The sequence below is a fragment of the Heloderma suspectum genome, chromosome 1, assembly GCF_057233095.1.
Source record: "Heloderma suspectum isolate Gila_16-S chromosome 1, 16-S_ref, whole genome shotgun sequence".
NCBI lineage: Eukaryota > Metazoa > Chordata > Lepidosauria > Squamata > Helodermatidae > Heloderma > Heloderma suspectum.
This window is the reverse complement of record NC_139458.1, coordinates 110,042,713-110,060,075: the sequence shown is the minus strand read 5'-3', so window position 1 is coordinate 110,060,075 and position 17,363 is coordinate 110,042,713. Positions and strand designations below refer to the sequence as shown.

General features: G+C 44.0%; 1 protein-coding gene across 1 annotated transcript in view; it reads right to left on the bottom strand.

Annotated features, from left to right (window-relative positions):
• SPON1 (spondin 1) overlaps positions 1-17,363 on the bottom strand; it is a 508,583-nt gene that overhangs the window by 287,081 nt on the left and 204,139 nt on the right. The gene's annotated exons all lie outside the window — the stretch shown is intronic.

Genomic DNA, 17,363 nt, shown 5'->3' with positions numbered 1-17,363 from the left:
ACATAATTGCCTAGGTTAAACTTTTGGATTGAAGGATACTAATGACATATTGTTGGAGATTATTTTTTTTTTATTGCTTCTTCAGGAAGACGTTTCATGTAAGGCCTTTGCTCTATCATGAATAAACAGTTGATCCTTTTGTCCAAGAAGCAGCCAGACAGGCAGTCAGCAAACAGCCTGCCAGCAATTTTTCTGTCCTATGAATTGCTGGCTGCCGTTGCGGGTTTTTTTCCCCTAAAAATCTCAAAGAAAATATTTCTTTTTACCTTGAAAATGATAAAAGAACAAGATCATCATCATTTTCAGATCATCACAATCATTTAATTGTGCACAGAAAATGGAAAATCTGGTGTGTGATCAGAACACTATACACCTAAGAAGACCTTGTTGCCTCCTGTAAGGGAGGGTGTGGACCAGAGGAAATCCTTGTGTATGTACAGAGCACACTGTCCTTCATAAAAAAAAGGATGGAAAGATCTTGTCTGTATGCAGCTTTATGTTATGGCCTATGTTTTTCTGAGGGATTGAAACAGGAATTATTGTTTTTCCTTTCTCCTCAGAAGGATAAAGGCCAAAACTCTCTGGAGAGGTTCAATTAAAAACTGTATTGTTTTTAAACTCTGTTCAGTGAAATAACGTTTGTGCCAGAGCCTGCGCCAAATACCAGCATGGTTGGGCACCTGCCAAGGGCCCACACCTCAACAGGGGCCCAGTGACAAGAGCCCCCTGCAGTTCTTCTTCCTCGAGATCATTGCAACCTGTTTGCTCACCTGCCTCTCGCTCTGGCCCAGACATTGTTTGTGAGAAGGAAGGAGGGGCACTGCCTACTTGCTCATTGGCTCTTTGCCTATCAACCAAGAAAGTGGTAGCAATGATAAGAACAAGGATGAGGAACAACAGCAGCTGGCTACCATGATGGTGAGAAGGTAGATTCACTAAAGGAGAGGGCCCATTGGAGAGGACTTGCCAAGGGCCATCAAAAACCCAAAACCAGCACTGGTTTGTGCCAGCAGCATGGTGTGTGGGCGGGATTTGGGAGCAAAAACAATGCAGAGTGAATTTCAAATGGCCACAACTTACATTTGTTACAATTCACAAGATGTGATGTAGCCTAGGGAAAGGATCCAGTCATCAGGCAGCCTGACTGCTGGACAATGCCATCATCCCCGCCATATGCTTGATGTTATCCCAGGCAGGAATCTAGGACTCACCATGGTACAAACCAATAATATGGGGCCATCCTGTGACCTGGGTATGTGGCAAGTGTGCCAGTCCCCATGCTGGACTGGGGCCTCACAGCCACACCCTAAAATCCCTTACAGTGACTTCCCCACACCTGCAATGGATCCAGACCAATGCCTCCAGTGCCGTAAGAGCCAGGCAGCTGATCTCACCTGACTCACTACCAAACCTGGAGCAGCTGCGACTAGCATGAATATAACTTAGCCAAATGCCATTGCAGGTCCCCAACAAATGAACACCATGCAGCCAGAATAAATCTGTCCGTCAAACAGGCTGATGGCATTTTATCACCTTTCTTCTTCCCTTCCTCCTCCTCCTATTATTTCTCCCTATGAAAAATGATCATCTGAGACCCACACAAGCGGAAGAATGCTAAATGAAGTAATAAGCATGTTTGAGATAGCACAGTATACTTGTGATTTATCTATGTTATGGAATGCTTAGAACATGGAACTAATTTTGAACAAAGGCTTTCTTCACTCCTCCCCTCCCTTTCAGTCCCAGTGGAATGTAGGATTGATATATACAGTGCGTAGCACTATACCAGGAGGAAGGAAAGAGGGTGGTGATTTAGAATGAATCTGAAAGCTTTTGCATCATAATTATGCTTTTATTTTGCCCCCCCCTCCCCTATTCTTTGCAAACTTTTTAAAAAAGATACAACAGTGATACAAATTCATCCGAAAGCATGGAATGATGTCTGACAAAATGTGTATCCTGTTATTTACAAATGTGTTTTCTAACGGTGGAAAACCCCATTTAATACATTACATAGGAGAAATTTAACCCCACATAATCAACAATAGATGAAAGAAAGAAAGAAAGATGATAGATAGATAGATAGATAGATAGATAGATGAACATTTCCTGTCTTTCCACCTTTTCAGATCCCTAAAAGCACCTTAGACGCACATTGGGCCTGAAGCAAACTGGGAACCAGCGCAGTTGTTAAGGCACCAGTGTTAACCTGATCATAACACCCAGTTCTGGTGTTATAATGGCCAGGGGAATAAATGTGCTCCCTTCTAATGCTATCACTTCAAGGAGTGGGGAGGATATCTTTGCAGGAACTAGATTTTGGCCTGTAAGGAAGGGCCTTGGTGTTTCACTACAGGAGGCCTGAGATGTCTCCAGAGTGGACCAGCCAGTACAAATCACATGGCTGGGCAAACCTTTTCACCTAACCCTAGCACTTCAATAGTGCAGACAAGACACCCTCAAGGGGTCCACAGTGAGTCTTCCTTCTCACTGTCATTGTCACCAGCTGCTTTTGCTCCTCATCCTCTTTCTCTTTATTGCTACCACTTGCTTGCTTGAGAGGCAGGGAGCCAGGGACTGAGTGGCAGTGGCATCTACTGCTCTTCCTTCTACCACCACTGTTGTGGTGCAACAAAAAACAACAACACATGCAACAAAACCCAGTAAAAGAACAAACAATAGAAAATCACAGAAGCAACAGCCATTCAGTCAGTAAAGTCAGTAAAATCCAGCAGTAGCCCTAGAAACCACAAGACTAGTTATAAAACATGCTGGAATGCCTGGGCAATTCTTTTTAAACATTATCGTTGCCTGGATCTGAAAAGACATCAAGATTGGTGCCAGGTGAGCTTCTCAGGGGATATAACGTTCCATTTTGCTCAAGTATAGTCATTCAAATGAACACAGATACATTACTGGCAAACAATCAGTAGTGGTCGTCATTGTAGTGGTAGTATTGATCAAACATTGATCTAACAAAGAATATGATTAGATCTTTGATGCCCACCGTTAAACTCAAGAATAGTTCTTGTATGTTATCCTTGCTGTAGAGAATGGCTATTATTTGGAATGGAATACTCAGGCTAGCTAGATTTGGAAATTAGTTGCCTGGGGATTTATCAGCCCTGCATTAGTGCTAGCTAATATTTACTAGTCAGCTCTGAATAATTTGTTCAAATAAATAAGATGGAATTGCCCTCCACACCTGTTTACCTTCATAGTGGAAGAATTGTCAGCAAATTCAAAACAAACAACTTTTCAAAAAGGGAGTAATTTGTCCTGCAATAACTTTTCATGAGGTTCCATTTTCACTATAAAAGTTGCCATTGGGAAGGGCACAAAAATGTTTGCAATAAACACACACACATACCTAACTACACTGCTATTTTTTATTTGAGGTGCTCATGGAATGGGCACCTCAAATCTACCCATGTCGCTTTTGCATGTTTTTATTCATAATTGTTCTATTTCTGCAGTAATCTGATTTTTTAAAAAACTCATCAAAAATATGTAATTATAAATGTTATTTTTCTCAATATATATATATATATATATATATATTCATATGCATATTTTAATATGTTTAAACTGCCCCCACACACACCTTGTATCACCATATATACATACACACACACACACACACACATACATACATACATATATATATATATATATATATATATATATATGTAGTGAGAAATCCGTGGATAGCTAAATTTGGATCAGCCCATCCGTCCAAGAGATGATAATCAGGCCATTTTGTATAGGAATTTGCATAATATTCCTCAAGCCACCCTATGTAAAGAGGGTCAGAGTGAATATTGTTCAGGATTTGTACAGCTTTTTGACCACTCTTCCAGTGTCACACATCAGAACAAAGACTGCTCACTGCTTATTTCAGCTTATTTTAAGGAATGCTGTTCATGAGAATCAAATATATGGAGATTAAAAGTGATTCTTGCTTTGATTGGTTTGTGATGTGAAGGTAAAAACTGAAGCGTTTCCATATCTTTGCAGCTGCATTCTCTTGCTGTGAGAGTGGGGAAGCACTTCTGGCTGGTTTTGGAGCTGCGCTGACAAAAATCAATTCAATTCAATTTGGGAGGTCGTGTGAGGTTATGTTTTGAATTCAGAATAGCAGAAGCATTTTTCCACCTGTTCTCCCCCCACACACACACCTTTCTTAAAGCCTCTCCTAGAGTGCTCCAGGGACACTACTGGGGGAAAAAAAATGTCTGCCCCCGTTGCCTCTGCTATTGTACCTCCACTATTTTGAATTAGAAACATAATTAAATACCTGTTTTATTCAACCCACAGAACACACAAAATGCTGGAAAACTATCCCGCACATACTTCAGCCCAGTGCTACTGAGTGATCATTTTTATTATAAATCTCTTCTCCATGAAACAGCGACCAAATGTTTGTATATATAGTACAACTAAGGACAGGTGTATTCCTTACTTCCATAGCTAGCCTTTCTATTTCTCCACTACAATCCATCAATCCTGGGCAACAAAAATGGCCCTAATTCTCAAATCTAAAGTTAAGCTAATAATGAGGTGTACAAGTGTAAGTTCCATCATGCCTCCCCCGCCCCCAGCCTTCTTTGTTTTTTGCAACATTACATGTTTCAAAAGCTAATAGATCTCTGTCAGTTACAGATTATGGAACTTTGATAGCATAAACCCTATAGTGAAAACCTTCACCATTGGTGCAATCCATACATTGCTTAATTCCAAAGATTTGCAATTTTTGTGAACCGCCCAGAGAGCTTCGGCTATTGGGCGGTATAGAAATGAAATAAATAAATAAATAAATAAATAAAATTCAGACAATTTAAGTGGTTTGTGAGTTGCAGCCTCAGTGATCTTAGGAACTGAAACTAAACTGAAACTTCTGGAATAAAACCAACCAGGTGTGAATAAGATAGCCTACAGATAAAACTGCCTTTAATGCATTTGAAAGGGGATCCAATGAGATTATATTCAGAAGTTAATGAAAATGCTTCATCCATTGACATTACAATATCCTGCATCCATGCTTATATCTGTTTTAATCCTTCAGGCAAATAATTTCTCACAGATTCATTCACACCTTATTTTATTTCTGTGGATGAGTGGTGAATTATTAAAATAAAAGAGAGAAAGCATGAAACCTGCAAGGGCAACACTCTTTTCAGAAATGAACTTTATTCAACAAGAGTAAAAATAACCCCCCATACATTTCAAATGAAATAAACCTGACTGCGTTCCACCAATGCCACATTACAACCTTTCCCATTAAAGACTGGAAAAGCACTCCTGGAAAATTAAATTAAAAATGAAATTAAACAATGATGAATACTCTCCCCAAATAGCATTAGGATATGTGCCAATGGATTCATTATGCACAATATACAAGATACTAGATGGCAGGGGATTTAGAAGATGTCGCCTAAGAATGTTAGAAATAGGCTTAGGCAGAATATTGCACATTTGACAGTCTCCTATAGTCAGACTATAAAACTGGTATTTATATTTACAGGTATTTGATGATAAATTATTTTATTGAACTCTGTGCATTGTATTCCAGGAGTCTGGCAGTGCAAAGGTCCACAGCCAATTTCTACCCTGAAACCTCATGTAGGTTCCTGAAACCTTGCTCCGTCATTCATCATCCTTGTCCCTAGAAACTAGAGCTGTGCACAAATGGCTTCTTGAAATTCTCTCCCCTCCCCCCTATTTGGGTAGAGAAATTGAGGGAAATTTCACTGAATTTCTCCAGAGGAAGGAGAAATTCTCAACAATTTCTCACAGGCAGGGCTCACTATTGGCAGGGGTTGTAGCACAGCTGCTTTCTTTTTCCCTAAGGGTGTTGTTGTTGTTGTTGTTGTTTGTGCCGCTACTGCAATTGGCAACAGCATCAACTGTTTTGGCAGGCTGGCCCCCATTTTGCATAAATGGCAATACAGTTCCAATCAGATTCTGACCCTTGAAAATTAAAGTGGTGTTGAAAACAATAGATGCCCTCTAAATCAGGGGTGGGCAAACTTGTGGCCCTCCATATGTTTTGGCCTACAACTCCCATTATCCCTAGCCAGCATGCAGAATGGTGAGGGCTGATGGGAGCTGTAGGCCAAAACATGTGGAGTTGCCTATCCCAGTTCTAAAATGTCCCACCAAATGATAAGAACTAAAGAACTATCATCAGTCATAGAATTCATGCTTTGATCTTACCTGTTCAAAATGACCCACACTCCATTTTAAAAGTTCAGATGTGAAGTATTATCAGTATTATCACTAGCACTTTAACAATTACTGTGGTCAAATCTTTCCCAATGCAAAATTGCAAAATGACTATTTGCAAAATGGCAGAGTTTTGTGATAAACTCTGAAATGATGGCACAAGATAATAATAGTAGTAGTAGTAGTAGTAGTAATAATAATAATAATAATAATAATAATAATAATAATAATAATGGAAATCATCCAGAATCTCTGGTATTCTACTCATGATGTAGTGATCAAAAATTATTTTTGTGTTCATGGCTTGGAGTACTGTTATGGCATGCTGCTGTCCAAATGAGCTGGTTTGCAAAATGAAGACACATTACTATGGTCTAATTAACATGTCTCTGGTGTATTTACAAGATGGTCATTCTATATGGGAACTTCAAAACAGGAAAGTTGATACCTTTTGTAGAACTAGGAATATATGAAAAATTCATTTCAGCTCATTTTAGACCAGAATTTACCCAGTTCACACCTCCCAAACTTGAATGCAGACTCAAATGCAATCTGCAGTTGAAGTCCACATATTTCCGAGCTTGCAATGTAATTAGGGATGTCAGAGAATTCCGCCACGGATCTCGGTGAGGCTGAATGCCAGTGCATTCGGCCCCCCAAACTCCGTGGCGGAATGGCCTGCCCCCCCGCTCCCCCCTGCCGATCACCCCTGGGATGAGACTTACCTGGGGCGGATCTTCCGGGTGGCGGAGGTGGCTGTGGCGGCTGGTCTTCCGCTGCCATTTGCAGTCTTGTTTTAAAAAACAAACAAACATGATAGTCTGCGTAAAGATTTACGTAGCCTATCATGGCTGCGTTTAAAAAAAAAAAATGCGTATGCAAATGGTGGCAGCTACGGCCACCGCCATTTGCGTTCCTTATTTTTGGCCGTCTTAGCCTACGTAAATATTTACGTAGACTATGACGGCGAAAATAAAGGGGAATGCAAATAGCGTAGCACGCGCTATTTGCATCCCTTTTTGATTCGTTGTTTTAGCCTACGTAAATATTTACATAGGCTAAAACGGTGAATCAAAAAGGAACGCAAATAGCACCCGCTATGCTACTTGCGTTCCCCTTTATTTTCGCCGTCATAGTCTATGTAAATATTTAAATATGTAAATATTTAAAAATGTATGCTTCCCCCCCCCCCAGAGCCCTCCGCGGCCGGAAATCCGGCTGCGGACAGCTCTGGCCTGGCTGGGCCTGGCCGGCTGCTCCGTGGAGCTGCTGCAGAGCACAGCCAGCCGTTGAGGATTCCGGGGGGGAGGAACGAATCGCCTACGTAGTTTGCGTTGCCCTTATTTTCGCCGTAGTCTACGTAAAGATTTACGTAGACTACAGCGACCAAATAAGGGACGTGAATGGCGGCTCCCTATGGGGGCCGCCATTATCCGTACGTGCTTTTTTTTTTTTTTTCTAAGTCACCCGTGATAGGCTACGTGACGATTTACGTAGCCTATCACGGCTGACTTTGCAGATCTAGCCATGATAGGCTACGTTAATCGTCACGTAGCCTATCACGGGGTCGTTTTTGTTTTGTTTTTTAACTTTTAATTTCGCAGCCAGGCGAGGCGCCTCCTCCCTGGCCTGAATTTCAGCCAGGCGAGGCGGGAAGCCTCCCCCCCGGCCTGAATTTCGGCCGGGCGAGGCAGGAAGCCTCCCCCCCGGCCTGAACTTTGGGGGGAGAGCAGCGAAGCGCCTCCCCCCCACCGCGAAAAGCTGCGAGACCAGGTAAGTGACTTTCGTGCACCCCTACCTTTGGGAAAGTTCTTTGCTTTTGGGCTTTTCTTTTTTTGGGAAATGTTTCGAGATATGGTGAGCTGCAACTTCAACCTCTGTTAGGACATTCATAAAAAGTCATGTCAACTGGACATGTACCAATTCCATGAGGTAAATGGGATTCACACTTTACAGCAATTTGCATCACTTGTAGGATAAAATACTGTCCTGCTTTAGATTGCATGTGGTGTGTCAAATGATTGAATGTCCCTCATATTAAAAAATATTCCTTACACACAGAAAACTATATTCAGGGAGAAGGCTAGCATAGAACCCTTCTACCCAACAAGGTACTTCCCTCTGTGCAAGATGTTTTGTACACAGAAGATCAAACATTTGGTCCCCCATTTGTAATAAAAAGTGACACACATGAAGCTGATGCTAATCTGTTTAAACTCTAAAATGGGCAGCCTAGCTTGTTTCAGGCGTAGTTTTACTTTGCTTTTTAATAAAATAGGAAAGAACCTTACTCCTCTTCCCAGAACTATGCAGAGCCTCAGGTTCACCAGCAATGCTTCCATTCCTCAAGGATGAAGCAAGTGGTTTATTTCTCCTTGCAGTCTCAAAAGTTTCACACTGATTTCTGCCCTCATGAAATGCAACCCCTGTTCAAAGTGAAATGCACCCCTGAAGCCAAATTGTCTATCGTTCACTTGCAGTGGTACAGCTAAGGCATTTTAGACATTGGATATAACAGTCTTATGCCCCGCCCCCTACCTTTAGATAGCCATATTATTATTTCAGTTGTGAAGCACACAGCTGTCATGCCCCAACTGGAGGAGTCCTCCTTAGAGGAGGAGCTAGAGGCCCCAGAAGCCCAGGATACCCCAGACCAGGGACTGCCACCAGACCCACAGGAGCCTGAACCCTCGGGGGAAGTGGCTGCCCAGCCATCCATGTCAGGAGAGAGGGACTCTGCCTCTGAGACAGAGGCTGAGCCATCCCCTGATCTCCAGGAGCATCATCGCCTCAAGCAACAGGCCAGCAGGACTCCTGCACAAAGGAGTCCTTGCCTCCAGAAAAGGTCTCTTCAGGAGAAAGGGACTCCTTTCAGAGTAGGCTCTGGAAAGTAGGGATGTATGAATCCCTTACCTGGTTCCGGTCGGGGCATCCGCTGCGGGGGGGAGGCGCTCCGTCCCTCCCCCCAGAATCCTCAACGGGGGGGAGGCGATCCAGTCCTCCCCCCCAGAATCTTGCCCGGCCAACTCTGCTCCGTGGTGGCTCCGCAGAGCAGCCGGCCAGGGCCATCCGCAGCCGGACTTCCGGCCGCGGATGGGCTGCTGTGGACGCAAATGGCAGCTGCCATAGCGGCCACCATTTGCATCCTTCCAGGCTGCCGTGATAGGCTACGTAAGAATTTACGTAGCCTATCACGGCATGCCCCCCCCAAAAAATGGCGTACGCAAATGGTGGCGGCTATGGCAGCCGCTATTTGCATTCCCTATTTTTTGCCGTTCTAGCCTACATAAATATTTACGTAGGCAATTATGACGGGGGAAAAAAGGGAACGGCAAATAGTGTAGTGGGCGCATTTGCGGTTCCTTTTTTTTTCGCCGTAATTGCCTACGTAAATATTTACGTTGGCTAGAACGGCGAAAATAGGGAACACAGGTGGCGGCCGCCATAGCCGCCGCCATTTGTGTACGCTGGTTTTTTTTGGGGGGGGGTTACCCATGATAGGCTACGTAAATTCTTATGTAGCCTTTCACAGCTGCAAGGGCGGCAATGGCGGCCGCAGCAGCCCGTCCGCAGCCAGCCAGGAGACCAGCCGCCGCCACCGCATCCACCGCTGGAACCGCTGCCGCCGCCAAATCCACCGCATCCGCCTCAAGTAAGTTCCATCCCGGGGGATTCCGTGGGGGGGGGGCGGGGGGGCAGGAGGCCGTTCTGCAGTCCAGAAGCTGCAGAACAGAATCCGTGGTGGAATCCGTGGTGGAATTCTCTGCCATCCCTACTGGAAAGAAAGCTCTGATTGCTGCAGCTCAGCTCTGGATGGGGTCTGGCTGGCTTTGGGCTTAAAAGCCTTCCCAGTTGGTGTTGGAACAACTTGGTCCATCCAGCCTCTGCCATGTACCTTGCCTCTTGAATTGTGCCCTCTGATGCTCTATTTCCTGACCTTTTGGACTGCTCAACGACCCTGCTTCTGGACTGCATAATGGACCTGACTGGTTTACTGTGTTTGACCTCTGGCTCGTGATCTTGACTACTCCTGCTGCTGCCTGGTCCTTGTTGCCTGTCTGACTGCCGGTGTTCTGACCTCTGCTTGGATTTTGACCACTCCCGCCTTAGCTGAAACTCCTTGGACTGAAACCTGTGTGATTGACCATTTGCTTGCCAACTTGACTTCTCTATTGCTTTGCTCCCTGTACGTGCTTGAAAACAGCCAAAACTTGCTCTAGAGCAGGACACAGCTAACATTTCTCCCCCCGCCCCACACACACACACTGCCATTCTGTGATTTATCACTGATTCTCCATTACATTACTGATAGGTTTGAGCAACAACAACAAACTGTTAGAACAGTTACACCTGATTAAGAAAAAAAATAATTCAAGCATGTGCAGTTTTGCATTTTAAACTCACCTAAATCCTAGCACCATCAAGACTACAGGAAGAAACTTGAGTTTGCCCCCATGTTCTCATTAGCTATTACTCTCTGGGCAGTCATTTGTGTGTGTGTGTGTGTGGGGGGGAGCGGTTAGGCTGCGAGGCCTGGGACTTTGGCCCGAAAGTCCGGCCCTAACTACGCCACTGTTTACTGGTTGGATCAGAATGTGAATGAGAATGTTCATTCAGATATTATTGGAAGAAGTGCTGTATGGATGGGCAGCATCTGTATCCAGATGTGCACCAGAGGGCTATGTGATGAATACACTAGGCAGAAGAAGGGCAAATCTGGGGCCAAAGATGCAGCCAATTGGAGCAGCAAATAGTAACAAACTGGTGTGAAAAAACACATTTTCAGGGGTCCTTGGGGAAACATTTCCCCCGCTGGAAGCCTCTTGATCATACCAACTGCCTGAACATTCAGTGCAGCCTGCCCCCCCTTGCCAGTGAAAGAATACTCAGCAGAGTTCTACATACCTTGATACATCCGTTATTTGGCAAACATTCATTATGTCTCAATCAAAGAGGTTCCTAACACGCTAAGAAGCATGACAAATGCCTGCTTAGCACACTTTCAGACAGAGTAACAAATGACAGCAATGTACTTAGTGAAGGGAAGAAATTGATTTTATATTTGCTGTACATCCAGAAGACCTGAGTGGGCCAAGCGCTGATTAAGGTTTACAAATATTTTGACAAGGTCAGGCAGTGCTTCCAGGGAGTCTAGACTTCTTTATGTTTTCTGGAACTAATCACAGTAGCCTTGCCAAATGTGACCCAGATTGAAATAATGCAACTGCAAGGATACATTTTTGCTAGAATGTCCCAATATATCTGTCAGAATGGTGACACAGAGGCAAAGTGTCTCCAGTGGAAACACAGGTGTATGCCACCTCTCATATCCTCACACCACATGTGTTTGCAGAGTCACGTGAATGCACACATAGGGTTGGATCCAGGATCTCATAGAAGGGACTTTCCATGAGAGGAAGGGCTCTGCTCATAGATGGCCCCTCTGCCTGATTTTGAGGGATCCCCCTTGCCCCACACACCACAGCTCCCACCCCCCACCCTTCAGCAGGGGCTCCTGACTCTGTGTAGCATTTTCAGGGAGCTGGATGGGAAAGAGGGGAGGCAAAGACATCAATTTCCATCAGTGATGTTGATCCAGCATAAATCTGGCTCCACCCCAGTGTCTTGTGGCTCTGCCTGCACTTGGAAGATTCCATGCTTCAGTCATCTTTTGAGTAGGAGGCTGACAATACAGCCAACAGGACTGAGGTTCAGACCTTTCCCTCAGAGGTCCAGTCTATATAATAGCATATGGAAAGTATAAGTTCTTGGTTTCCTTAATCTAACAGCAATCTGACATGTTTTTTTGCAGTGGAGATTATATAGAATTGTATTTATATGCTTTCCATATATCATTAGAAGGTAAACTAAAGCAATACTCCTACACCCACTTATCTGGGAGTAAGCTTCATTGAATTCAGTGGGACTTATTTCTGGGTAAACATGTATAGAAGTGCACCACATAATACTTAAAATGCAGGTAACCTTCATTTGTACTAGATTTTTTTTAATTAGGCTCTTCATTTTGTAAATACAAGCCCCCTAATCAATTCTTGTTTAATCCACCCATTGCTGGCCCTCCATCCTGACAGTTTTCTCCTTCTTAGTTGATTAAAGTAACATCTTTAATCAACTAAAATTAAAGCGGTTTGACACGATTGACACGATCGCGCCCAAGCGCCCTCTCCCTCTGAGCAGAGCCAGCTCCTTGGTATACACCTGAGCTGATGGCAATGAAGCAAGAGGGGAGACAGCTAGAACGCAGGTGGAGGAAAACTCGTGCTGAGTCTGACCAAACACAGGTAAGAGCCCACTATCGAGCCTACTCTGTGGCAGTGAGGGTGGCAAAGAGGCAGTTCTTTTCCACCAGCATTGCATCTTCTCAGTGTCGTCCAGCGGAGCTTTTCCGAGTGGTTCACGGCCTGTTACATTCTGGGCCAGGGAGAGAGACGGTGGAACCCTCGGTAGCATGCTGTGACAAGTTTGCACGGCACTTTGAGGATAAAGTTGCTCAGATTCGTCATGAATTGGACACCACCATTAATGCAGTTCCATTGGTAGAGGCGTTCAGAGCACCGTCTGGTCCAGTTTTATTGGATGAGTTTCAGTTACTGAGGCCTGAGGATGCGGACAAGGTGCTTGGCCAAGTCCGATTGACCACTTGTGTGCTTGACCCTTGCCCTTCGTGGCTTATTAAATCAAACAAGGAGGGGTTGTCCGGCTGGGTCCAGGAGGTTGTAAATTCCTCCTTGAGAGAGGGAGTGGTGCCTGCCGCTTTAAAAGAGGCGGTAATTAGACCACTCCTGAAAAAGCCTAACCTGGACCCAGAGGATGTTAACAATTATAGGCCAGTGGCCAACATCCCCTTCCTGGGCAAGGTGCTTGAGCGGGTGGTTGTAGGACAGCTCCAGGCACTCTTGAATGAAACGGATTATCTAGATCCATTTCAATCGGGCTTCAGGCCTGGTTTTGGAATGGAAACTGCCTTGGTCGCCCTGTGGGATGACCTCTGCCGAGAGAGGGACAGGGGGAGTGCGACCCTGTTGATTCTCCTGGACCTCTCAGAGGCTTTCGATACCATCGACCATGGTATCCTTCTGGATAGGTTGTCTGGGTTAGGAGTTGGAGGCACTGCACTACAGTGGTTCCGCTCCTACTAGGATGGCCGATTCCAGAAGGTAGTGCTGGGGGATTATTGCTCTGTGCCATGGCAATTGTGCCATGGGGTTCCACAGGGCTCTATTTTATCCCCCATGCTGTTTAACATCTACATGAAACCACTGGGGGAGGTTATCCGGAGGTGTGGGCTGAGGTGCCATCAATATGCAGATGACACCCAGCTCTACCTCTCTTTCTCATCAAAACCAGGTGAGGCAGTAGCTGTTCTGAATCAGTGCCTGGGCACGGTAATGGACTGGATGAGGGCTAATAAACTGAAACTCAATCCAGACAAGACGGAGGTACTGTTAGTGGGTGGTTCGTCTGCCCGGCTAGGTGATATTCAACCTGTTCTGGAGGGGGTTGCACTCCCCCTAAAGGATCACGTTCGTAGTTTGGGGGTGCTCTTGGATCCAGAACTGTCACTTGAGGCACAGGTGAACTCAGTGGCACGGAGCACTTTTTATCAGCTTAGGCTGGTATACCAACTACGCCCTTATCTGGACAGAGATAGCCTAGCTACAGTTATCCATGCTCTGATAATTTCTCGTCTGGATTACTGCAATGCATTATACGTGGGGCTGCCTTTGAAAACGGTCCGGAAACTTCAGCTGGTCCAAAATAGGGCAGCAAGATTGTTAACAGGGATTGGCCTGCGAGCTCATATTACGCCAGTACTTTTCCAGCTGCACTGGCTGCCAGTTCATTTCTGGGCCCGATTCAAAGTGCTGGTGTTAACATTCAAAGCCCTTAACGGCTTGGGGCCAGGTTACCTGAAGGATCGCCTCCTCCCATATGTGCCTGCCCAGACCTTAAGATCATCATCAGCGGCCCTTCTCCGTGAGCCCCTGCCAAAGGAAATGAGGCGGGTGGCTACTAGGAGGAGGGCTTTTTCTGTTGTGGCACCCCAGCTCTGGAATGAGCTCCCTAGTGAGGTTCGCCTGGCACCTATATTGTACTCCTTTCGGCGCCAGGTGAAGACCTTTTTGTTTTCCCAGGCATTTTAGCATTTTAGCTTTCTAAATTTTTATCTTTGCTGTTTTAAATCTGTATTTTAAACTCCTGCACTGCTGCTAGGTTTTATTGTGGTTGTATTGTTATATTGTGGTTTTAATGTTCTATATATTTTAAATTGTTTTATTGTGTGTTGTTTGGTTTTAATTTTTGTGAACCGCCCAGAGAGCTTCAGCTATTGGGCGGTATAGAAATGAAATAAATAAATAAATAAATAAATCTTGCTAAAACAATATTTTTCTCTCATTGGTATGATTATGTGACCTCCCTCTGCAATTGTCCCCAACATGGTACCCTCCAGATGTTTTAGACTTCAATTCCTATCAGCCCTTGCCACCATGTCAAATGGCCAGGAATACTGGGAGGTGTAATCCAAAACATCTGGCAGGTGCCAGGTTGGGGAAGGGTGCTCTTTAACTGCTCTCTTCATTGGTTCCAAGTTATGATTCCTATCAGCTTCACATTCCTCTCCATCTTCCTCTTGGTGACCATGTAGAGCATTTGGGGACTCTGGATGTTGCAACTGCCCTAAACTGAACATGGACTCATGCCCTGTCTGTGAGCATTGCAGAGGGATCCTATAGCAGAGCTGACCCAAACACTTCTTCCTGCCCAACCCAAGCTGGAAAGCGAGAACAGTGTTCTGGTTATTAGATTAATAATTATACCTCTTCAGAGACCATCGTCTGAACTTCTTTGACACTTTAGTGTCAGGGTGGGAGACATTTTAATTGACATGCAGACAGAACCTATGTGTCTCCTCTGTATAGGTTTTCTGCTCAATGGGCTGCACCATATATGGTAAAATTGCACTTGTTATCAAGGTTTCAAGGTAGCTAAATACAAAATGTCCTCAACTGCCATTGACTTTGATGGGACCTGCTGTTTTTTAGCTGCCTGGAAGCAAAATCATTTAATAGTTTGGTGTGATTTATGCATATCATGAAGGTACATATTTTAGCAGAGCCACTTCCCCTAACAACCTTATCTATGGGTAAAGATGGAAACAGAACATTTGCTATGTCAAAAGCCAGTTTTAGCCTTTATCAACTGTCCTTTCATTTGAAATAGCAATGCAAAAAGATCCAGACTTTGACAAGAGAGGATTCCAAATGTTTCCAGTCAGAACATGGACTTTCCCTGGTTGCACAAGCAATGAAAATTTATTCAGACCCCCCCAATTAGAGAGATAAAAGTAACCACTGAACCAGTGTTGCAGTGTTTAGTTTATTGATTGGAAGATGCAATTGCTCTAGCTGACACAGCTAAAACCTAGGACACAAAGGTTACACTCTTCTGTTGTTGCTCTTATTCATATAAAAGCACAGAAGTTTGCCAGAAATATTATTTGACTCTTTCTATTACTGGCATCAGATAATAAATAAAGGTGAAAGTATTAGATTCTTACCCTTTGGGGAAAATACTTAGCAGCTAAACTGGTACACAACAGGAAATGCCAGCTGTTATTGCAATGAAGGATATGTTTTGTTTTAGAGCAATAGCTCTTTTCAAAATGGATGCTATGGCTTGATCTTGCTTAGCGCACTATAACCAAAGAAACAGAAAGAATGCCTGGTGCTCGGAACAGCAGAATATTTGAAAATTTCTTCTTTGTATTAATATTTAAGAATATGCTGGCCAAACCCCAACCTCCCAGACAAAACACAGAAATAAAGAAATATAATGTAGGATAGAATAGGAGGAAGCGGAAGGAAACATAGACAGATTTGGAGAAGAGGGTGTACAAAAAACATACAGGGAGAAAAATCGGGAATCGGTGAAAACAGCCATGATACACATTCCTAATGAAGCAGCAACAAGAGAAGCATTCCTCAACCTGGTGCTCTCTGTATGTGTTGAACTACAACCCCATCCTCCCCAGCCAGCATAGCAGTGGTTTCTGGGAATTATGGGAGTTGCAATTCAACACAACTGGAGGGCACCAGGCTGGGGAAGTCTGCACTAAGGCTATTTTCACACACGACACTAAAAAGCGCCATTGAGCCTCTCTCACACACTCTTTCACAATCGGTGTGAGTGTTCTTTATATAAGATAGACCATAGAAATCACACAGTAGAGCAATATAATACACAAGCCAAGTCCCATGGTGTGAAAATACTCTCCAATCTAGTGTTGTCACTCTGTTGGCACTTGAGATTTTTAACAACATCAAGTGATGTAGAGACCTGGTACATTTAAAATGGCTTCCATGCAGATGCCCTGACAGTTGTCTTCCACCCACAAAAGGCCACTCACACATAGTAACATTGAGAAAATTCCTTCATGCATGTTGTGAGCCATAACACATCCATGGCTTGCCATGTCTAGACAGCCACTGTGCAAAGCAGGTCAAGGCAGATTCAGCATGAAGTGCCCCTCCGTAGACACACACTATCTCTCAGTTAAAAGATGCAAAATGTAAAAGGAGATAAAATAATGACTGTCTGTACTAGTGTTGTCTAGGGATGAATGAATCAGCCTATATCTGATCCAGGCTGATTTCACATGTATCCAATCATAAGTCCATTCTATTCAGTTTCCACATCAGTCTATGATTTGTTTGTTTGTTTGTTTTTAAACTACAGGAAAATTGACCTTTTTTTTCCATAAGCAAACGTACACATTTAAACGTACACATGTCCTTAAACGTACACATTTTGTATGCAACTTTCACTAACAGATGCGTTTTTGTATGTAACTTTCGCAAATGTACACATTCCTATATGCAAGGTTCCCTAATATACACATTTCTGTAGGCAATTTTGCAGCTGAGACCGTCATCACAGAATTCGGAAAAGTGTGCAATCTGAAGGATAACTATCCCGAAAATGGGTTCAGTGCGTTGGATAGCGCCTTTCAGCACAGTGGATAGCACTGTTAGAGTTTTGGTTGGTGGTAACTAAAACCCAGAATAGAATCCCAGCCACTCTGGAACTGGAGTCATCAGCCAACCCTGGAGGTATTA